The sequence below is a fragment of the Piliocolobus tephrosceles genome, chromosome 13, assembly GCF_002776525.5.
Source record: "Piliocolobus tephrosceles isolate RC106 chromosome 13, ASM277652v3, whole genome shotgun sequence".
Classification (NCBI taxonomy): Eukaryota; Metazoa; Chordata; class Mammalia; order Primates; family Cercopithecidae; genus Piliocolobus; species Piliocolobus tephrosceles.
In genome coordinates, this window is record NC_045446.1 from 76422901 (window position 1) to 76432955 (window position 10055).

Sequence of the window (10055 nt, forward strand, 5' to 3'; positions counted from 1 at the left end):
GGTGCTAGAAATAGTTCTCCATCTCTGCCTGTTGGTAATCACTAATTAAAGGTTTGGGTAAGATTTCCTCGCAGCAAGAATCCTGCTATGAATTTCCTGCCTCCTAAATCTTAGTCCCTTGCCTGACCACACCAGATGCCAATCTTGTACAATTAGGAGGTCGAAACAATCTGCCAGGATCCTGAATCCTGCATGTGGCTGCACAAGCTTCTCATCCAACACATACACAAGAGGATGCTGGACAAATGCCCATGCTTTGCTGCCAGTTCATGCTGGGTTCCAAACCCTATCAGGTCTCTCGCCTCAGCAGCTGGACTGAACAAAGTGGACTCCCTGAGGTTACTTTTGCCCTCCTGACTTGAGAACGTCCCAGACACGAATCCCAAGGCAGGGAAGAGATGAAAAGATGAAAGCATTACAAGAGTTAACCAAAGCTGAGTCGCCAGAGGTCACTGACGGGGAAAGTCTCTCAGCCCACTTCTGTTTATAACCACTTTATTCCTTCAACAGAATCCCCTGCAGAATCGTCTCTCTAAAACCTCCATCTATATCTGAAAACCTCCATCTATATCTGAAATCCCATTTTTGTCCTGGAGTCTCTTCAGAGATCCTTTTTCTTTGGAAGGAAGGATGGAAACCTTGAGCGCCCCCTGGAGGTAGGAGTGTGTTAGTAAGCGTCTCCTTGGACTGTGATTTTTTTCGTACCAGGTGGTAGCAGCTTTAGTGCCAGTTGGTTGATACCTTTGACACCTGAATTGCTGATTTTCACCGTTTCCAGTGCTGCCTCTAGTTGACCTGTCTACGACTTCTATGACAGTTGACTGGGGCTTCCACCTTCTTTGTATTCTAGCCTTGATAAGGGGAAGGATCCCTTGCCCTGCTGCAGAAGTAAAACAGCCGGTTTCTCAGCCTTGTCCTCCATTTTCTCCTCTAAGACAGTTTGTTACTCCTACAATTCTACTTGACATCTCTCTAACTTGCATTGCTCCCTTCTTCTGTATCCTTATTACTGCTCTTCAGTTTGTATAAAGTTATTGTCCTACCTTCAGCCCTTATCCTTATGAAAACCTTTTCCATTCTTTAAAAGTCCAGTTCACCGGCCACTTTCCCCACACCTACCTCTGAAATCCTGTAGAACTTATTTACAACGTTCTCATCATACACTGCCTTGTATTTTAGTTATCTATATATTATCTTACCATATCCAACCAATTACCCAGCACGGTGTCTAAGATCCAGTATGCAGTTAATAATCATTAGATAAAAGTTGAATTAAGCTGTTGAAGGATGTTTTCAAACACCCAATTTTCTAAGAATAGAGAAAACATTACTGTTAAAGATGAAAAAATACAAAGAAAGGAAGAAATAGAAAAAATAGATGGGACAGGCAGAGACACAGGAAATAATGGTGACTATATAACTATAAGTCAATACGAATTCTTTCCTGAGAATACCAGTATGTTATAGAAAGAGCACAGAACTAAGTGTCAGAAAACTGAGCTCAAGTCCCATTTGGTTTTTAATGAACTAAATGATCACTAAACTACTCCCTGGGCCTCAGCGTTTTCTCTAAAGAACCAAAGCAGTGGGTTATATGACCTCTGAAGTTTATTACCACGTTGGCATTGTATGACCATCTCTCTATTCAGGCATAGTGGTAGTTGATTAAACAAGATAGCGCTCAGATTGCACCTGTCACAGAGACTGGCATAATATGTGTGCTAATAAATGCTAGTTCCTCTTTTCTTCACACATAATGGAAATATTCTGCAACATTCTGAATTTTAATAAAGGGAAAAGTTTGCCTTTATCCATTGAGGATGGAGGTATACGGAATATTTGTCTGATAACATGGTAAAAGAGAATTGTACAACTTGTTTAATCTTATTTTATGGAAGAATTTTCCAGTGGTTAAGTCATTTTTTTCCTCCAGGTCTTGCCATATGCTACTTCAAGGGGAAGCTTCTATTCTACAACAAACTACTTTTTGAGTCAAATGAAGAACTGAAAAATAGTTAGGCTTAAACAAATTCTTAGTCAACCACATCATAGTCTGGAAAGACACAAAAACCATTTGGCAAAGATTGTTCTAAATACTGTGAGAAAGCAGAAAGGTAGCAGGTGATGCCAATCAAAAAGGCAAACAACTTTAAATAGGATATTAGCGGATTCCAGAGAATTAAACTAAAGTTTTTGGAACCTATGACAATTGCAGGTATTCAGATTAATATGTGTAGGAACAACTTATGTATCCATGATTTTAAAGGAATAAGGAGGTCTATTTGTGGGACTTTTTGCATTTACTAAACTTTAGTTCTTTATATTTCTAAAAACTGATTTAATTTCACCATTTTAGCAAGATGTTTTCCTGACTTATTTAAGAGAAGTCTAAACTACCTGCCATTCCTGCAAAAATGTGGTGTTCTTTCACTCCTCTGTGCTTTTGTGGGTGCTGTTTCCTCCTCCTGCAAGTCTTCCCTCCTATTCTACCCTTCAAAACCTATTTTAAATATATGTGAAGACATGCTATACTCCAGTTAGCAAATTAAGCTGCTTCACTGTGGTCCACCAGTCTTGGCTCATAGCTCTCTTATTTTCATAATCACTGAGGCCCTCACTGGGTGAACACCAGGTGCACCCAGTTGGGGATCAGTGTAGGATTTGAGGAGGAAGCTGATTAGGACACCAGCACTCAATTATAAGAAGCTAGGAGCCTTTCTTTATTGAACATCTAATACTATTATATGTTAAAAAAAAAAAAACTGTATGTAATGTTTTCCTCTGATGCTGTTCTGAGTATATTCTGAGAGGCTCTTAATAGAAGTGAAATTGTGTGTGGGGGAGTGGAGGGGATCTACAAGAGGAGGGTGCTGAGATAGGAGGGCAAAGATAAGAAACTCCAGTCCTGGCCAGGCGCGGGGGCTCAAGCCTGTAATCCCAGCACTTTGGGAGGCCGAGACGGGCGGATCACGAGGTCAGGAGATCGAGACCATCCTGGCTAACACGGTGAAACCCCAGTCTCTACTAAAAAATACAAAAAACTAGCCGGGCGAGGTAGCGGGCGCCTGTAGTCCCAGCTACTCGGGAGGCTGAGGCAGGAGAATGGCATAAACCCGGGGCGCAGAGCTTGCAGTGAGCTGAGATCCGGCCACTGCACTCCAGCCTGGGCGACAGAGCGACACTCCGTCTCAAAAAAAAAAAAAAAAAAAGAAAGAAACTCCAGTCCTAGAAGTTTTTGCAAGACACAAGGTCTAAGTTCACCCTTTCCTATATTCTCACTTAGTTGACCTTTTATGGTTCTTCAGATTTCAGCTTCCTCAGGAAAGTGTTTCATGATCTTTCTGTTGAGAACAATCACAACATCATAAACCTCTCATCCATAGTATTTAACGTAGTTGTAAATGTATCTGTATATGTGATTTTTTGATGGACATCTGTTTCCACTAGCAGACTCATGAAAATAGAGACATATCTGGTTTTGCTTACCACTATTCTCTAGGATAAAACCTGGTACATAGTATGATTTCAATATTAGTAGAGCAAATTAATGTTGTTGCATAAAAGGCAGTAGGGTAAACCAAATTGAAACATGGATTTGAAGGAACTGCTTAAAGTAACTTATCAGTATTGCTAATCATCAACGATAGAATCATACAGGTTTGAGAACTCTGTGAAAGGGCATGAAAAGTTTTTTTCCTCCTGACACCAAACATATGTTATCTTTTCCAACATCACTTCTTCAGCTCTCTGACACCCATTGAATGTCCAACAATTCAATTAATTTCTGACGTTATCTACCTGGACTTAGCATCAGATCCCATAGTTCAAAGGGTTCAGTCCTACAAGACTGCCCCCACTTCAGATGCTGTTTGCAAGTTTTGGGCCACCAGTACTTCTGACCAACCAGCTGTAAATCAGGGTTCCTTTGATCCCCTCCCTCATGTTTGACAATTCGCTAGAACAGCTCACACAACTTAAAAAGGCACTTTGCTTATGTTTACTGGTTTATTATAAAGGATATGAATGCACAGCCAGATGGAGAAGTATATAAGGTGAGATTCAGAAGAGTATGTGCAGGAGCATCTGTCCCCATGGAGTTGGGGTGCACCACCCTCCCAGTACGGGTGTTCACCAACCTGGAAGCTCCCTAAACCCCATTGTTTAGGGGTTTTTGTGAAAGTTTCATTACATAGGCATGGCTGATTAAATTATTGGGAAATGGTAAACAAATTCCATCTCTAACCCCTTTCTCCTCCTTGGAGGCTGAGGGTTGGGGCTAAAATTCCAAGCTTCTAATCAAGGCTTAGATAGTCTGGCTATCAGTCCCCATCCTGAAGCAGCTATCTAGGGGCCAAGAGTTGCTTCATTAGAACAAAAGATCCTCGCATCATCCTTATTACCCAGGAAATTCCAAGGATTTTAGGAGCTCTGTGCCAGGAACAGGGGCAATGACCAAATATATTTCTATGGTGCCACAGGGTGGCAATCAATTTAAGACTGTACATTTAAGGGTATATACAGTTAATAAGTAGTTTGTAATCATGATGCCAACAATATTGTTAACCAAGGTTTTAAGGTAATGACAAATCATTAGGTTGGACTTGCATTTCATCGTAATTTGTTAATACTCACTAACTTCTTGAATAGACATATTAATGACATCAGCTTGCTTTCACTCAGTAATCACAACCCTCCCCTTCCCACTTCATCTAGCCCCAACACCATCTTACTCTGAGTCATTTATTTGATAATTAGATGTACAGACACCCATGAGAATATGTAGCTAAATAAAAATTCTGACGCTGTGTTCCTGATAGCTTTTCTAAGGAGGCAGAGGTAGATGCATTTTAACAACCATGGCCCCTTCACAAGACTTATGAATTTAGACGTCAACTTTCTTTGCTTTTCCTATTCTCCAACACTTAACATAGCAAAACATACTTTCTGGTATAAACTATAAATAAGTTGATAATTTAAAGGAATAAGTCAGACCTTATCAACCTATATACTACAACTCAAAACTGATACTGACAGAGTAATAGAAAGCAAATCATATACAATCTATAGATTGAGACATTCAGTCATTAATTCCCTCAACGAATATTTGTTGAATGCCTCTATGTACCTGACTCTAGACATACAGGAGACCTATACAAGGTGTATAGGACATGAAGTGAATTCAACATGTAATCTGCCTTCATGAAATTCCCAATCTTGTTGAGGAGAGAAAAAAATCCATAATTAAAACTAAGATAAAAGAAGGGTTCTACTAAAGTGTAGGAAAAAGGCAACCAAATCAGGTTAGGTGGCTAGGAGAGATTTCCTGGCAAGCTACATTTTGAAGGATGAGCTAAATGAAAAGGGCGAGGTGGGAATAAGAGGAGATTTTAAACAACGGGAAACATATATTATGGAGATCACAACTTAACCAGTAAGCTATGATTTATTACATGTCTCCTTAAAAATGTTCAACCTGTGAACATTCAGAAATACAAAGCTCTGCTCTGGAGCAAAGGTACATAAACTATTTCAGACATGCCAGGAGTTAGTGCTCAGGTGGGGTCATTTTAGTCCTAGCCATGTGACCATTGGGTTATTCCTTAGTCTGTGATAGGGTGGCAAACTCAAATGCCTACCATGAGTGAAGTCGGCAGAGCAAGGACTTGAAGTAAGCTGGAGGTAAGCTGGAGTGTGAGGTGTGAAATGAACCATATATGCCCCTTGAAAGGGTGAGTAGCCACAGTGCCAGCTGATGTTACATTGTCAGAATGTAGCCTCAGTGTTGCTATGGCTTTCTTTTTCTCTCAACTTGCAAATGCTGATAACTAATACAAAATGTTAAACTGTTGTCTGCAAACATAGTCTTGGTCCAAAAGCTCCTTCAGCTGATAAGCAACTTCAGAAAAGTCTCAGGATATAAAATAAATGTGCAAAAATAAGTAGCATTCCTATACATCAACAACAGTCAAGTTGAGAGCCAAATCAGGAATGTAATCGCATTCACAATCGCCACACACACACACACACACACACACATACATACATACACACACTACCTAGAAATACAGCTAAGGGAGGTAAAAGATCTATACAAGGAGAATTACAAAACACTGGTCAAAGAAATCAGAGATGACACAAACAAAAAAATATTCCATGCTTACAGATAGGAAGAATCAATATCATTAAAATGGCCATACTGCCCAAAGCAATTTATAGATTCAATGCTATTCCTATTAAACTACCAATGACTTCTTCACAGAACTAGAAAAAACAATTTTAAAGTTCATATGGAACCAAAAAAGAGCCCAAATAGGCAAGGCAATCCTAAGCAAAAAAAAAAAAAAAAAAGCTGGAAATGTCACTCTACCCGACTTCAAATTATACTAGAGGACTATAGTAACCAAAACAGCATGGTAATGGTACAAAAACAGACACAGAGACCAATGGAACATCATAGTGAACCCAGAAGTAAGGCCACACACCTTCAACTATCTAGTCTTTGACAAAGCTGACAAAAACAATGGGGAAAGGACTACTATTCAATAAATGGTGCTGGGATAACTGACTAGCCATATGCAGAAGATTGAAACAGGACTCCCTTCCTTATACCATGTACAAAAATCAACTGAAGATAGATTAAAGACTTAGGTTTCATGATGAAGATGCCAAAAGCAATTGCAACAGAAGCAAAATTTGACAAATGGGATCTAATTAAACTAAAGAGCTTCTGCACAGGAAAGGAAACTATCAATAGAGTAAACAGACAACCTACAGAATGTAAGAAAATTTTTGCAAACTATGCACCTCACAAAGGTCTAATAATATCCAGCATCTATAAGGAACTTAAACAAATTTACAAGAAAAAAAAACAACCCCATTAAAAATTGGGCGAAAAACATGAACAGGCACTTTTCAAAAGAAGGCATACATGTGGCCAACAATCATATTTAAAAACTCAATGTCACTGATCATTAGAGAAATGCAAATCAAAACCACAATGAGATAGCATCTCACATCAGTCAAAATGGTTCTTTTTTTTTTTTTTAAGACAGAGTCTTACTCTGTCACCCAGACTACAGTGCAGTGGTGCAATCTCAGCTCACTGCAACCTCTGCCTCCTAGGTTCAAGTGATTCTCCTGCCTCAGCTTCCCTAGTAGCTGAGATTACAGATGCATGCCACTGTGTCCAGCTAATTTTTGTATTTTTAGTAGAAATGGGATTTCACCATGTTGACAGGCTAATCTTGAACTCCTGACTCAAAAGGATCCACCCGCCTTAGCCTCCCAAAGTGCTGGGATTACAGGCATGAGCCACCGCACCTGACCCAGAATGGCTATTGTTAGAAAGTCAAAAAATAACAGATGCTAATGACGTTGTGGAGGAAAAGGAATGCTTATACACTGTTGATGGGAGGATAAATTAGTTCAGCCTTTGTGGAAGACAGTATGGTGATTCCTCAAAGACTATAAACAGAAATACCATTCAACTGAGCAACCTCATCACTGGGTATATACCCAGAGAAATATAAATCATTCTATCATACAGACACATGCACATGTATGTTCATTGCAGCACTATTGACAATAGCAAAGGCATGGAATCAACCTAAATGCCCATCAGTGGTAGACTGAATAAAGAAAATGTGGTACATATACACCATGGAATACTATGCAGCCATAAAAAAAGAACAAGATCATGTCCTTTGAGGAAACATGGATGGAGCTGGAGGCCATTATCCTTAGCAAACTAATGTAGGAACAGAAAACCAAACACCATGTGCTCTCACTTATAAGTGGGAGCTAAGTGATGAGAATACATGGTTACATAGAGAGAAAAAACACACACTCGGGCCTATTGGAGGGTGGAGGCTAGGAGAAGGGAGAGGATCAGGAAAAATAACTAATGGGTACTAGGCCTAATACCTGGCTGATGAAATAATCTGTTTAACAAACTCCCATGAAACAAGTTTACTTGTATAACAAACCTGCACATGTATTCCTGAACTTAAAAGTTACATTTAAAAAACAAAATAACCTAAATAAATAGATAAATAAAACAAAAAATGGTATGTGGGCCAAACAAAAAAAACTATGCAGGCTGAAGCCTGCAGAGTACAACTTTATGGCCTTTGATCTTTGTATAATTGATGTATTTGCTCTTAATTTTCAATGTTTTACAAAAATTACAAATGTTATTAACCTTTCATGTTCAGCAAGATCAAAAGCATCTAGAGTATTAACAATGTTAGTAGGAAGAGACATGCAATCAATTAGTTTCAAAACAAAAATAGATGTGGTAAACATTGAAAATGATAAATGTATGTACTGATGGGATAAATTATTCAGGAATAATGACACTTCTGAGGAACAAAGGTCTGATCATGCAATCACTCATATATCTATACTATCAACAATAATAAGGAAGAAGAATAAAAAAAAATTGCCAGAAGGAAGGGCTTTATGGGTGTACAGCTAGAGAAGGAAGATTAATGTCAGATGCTGGAATCAAGTTAATTCTGGATAAAAACATCATTTGTTAGGAACTTGAGGACTGAACATGATAAAAATGCACCTGCTGGAACTTTTTACATAGCCACACTTAAGTTCTGTAGTTTAAGGACATCATAGCTGCCAAGGAGATTTCTACACTTGCAGCCATCACCAAGGAGGGAGATTTCCTTCCTAAACATATGTTCAACATAGTGGAAACTAGTATATGAGAAAAGATAGCTGAGAGATTGTACAGAAAGTAGGAGAATAGAGCATGTGTAGTCTGTGATGTTGAAGGCAAACTAATTTTTTAAAGCAATAATTATAAATGTTTACAATTCAAATGTATAAAAAAGACACAGTAAAAACCAAGTTTTCCTTCTTTCCTATGCCCCCAGTTTCCTGCCTAAAGGTGACCATTATTAGGAATTTAAATATCTCCTTTCTTACACATAAATGCACATTATATGCACTGTTCTGTAACTTTTTTCCCATTTAATATGTTTTTGAGATTGTTCTATATCAATTCATATAGGTATACCTTATTTATTTTAAAAACTACATCATAGATATACTATAACTTATATAATCAATACCCAATTGATGGATCTATATTGTAGTATTTTGCTATTATAAACAATAGGTGTGCTGGTTCTCTTCAGAGAACCTATTTGGTGGAATTCCATCCAATGCCTGCAAACATAAACGTCTCTTAGTTCTTTTAGTCTTGAGAACAAATAAACTTAGAAACAGCCATTTGGAAATGAACTTGTTCGTTACTAGAGAAGAACTGTGTGGAGGGAGGTAAATGTGGCAGAATGCCCAGCAGGAAAACTAAATAGAAAATTAGGCCAGGATTGCTTCTCAGCCTTTTGGCTAAGATCAAGTATAAAAATTAGGCTGGGCGTGGTGGCTCATGCCTGTAATCCCAGCACTTTGGGAGGCTGAGGTGGGTGGATCACTTGAGGCCAGGAGTTCAAGGTTATAGTGAGCTATGATTGTGCCACTGCACTCCAGCTTGAATGACAGAATGAGATACTGTCTCTAATAATAATAATAATAATAATAATAATAATAATAATAATTTTAAAATAATTAGCAAGCTCATAAAGGGCTTCATCTAATAACGTAAAGAATTTGACCTTATCCTAAAGGACATGCAGAGCCAGATTGGTGTTAAGCAGAATGATAGGATTATAAGAAAAGTTTACTATAACTACGATGAGAAGAATAGATTAGAGAGGAACCAGTAAAGAGAGAGAGTAGCCAAAAGAGGGACTATTCAAGTCATCCAAGAAATATTTTATGAGGATTTTAACTGAGGTGATGGCAATGGAAATGGAGAGGAGGGGATATGGTATCAGAAAATTCTGAAGGGATAACATCTACAGACCTTTGGCTGATCTGACAGGGGTCTGATTGGATGGGCAGAATCTAGGATGAATACCGTGTTTCTGGATTGGCCCACTTAGTATTAGTCACCACATCAGAAAGGAACAAGTATAGGGAGAAAGATGATTAGTTGTGTTTTGGTTGTTTGACCTTCTGGGGCCTACAGGTGGTTA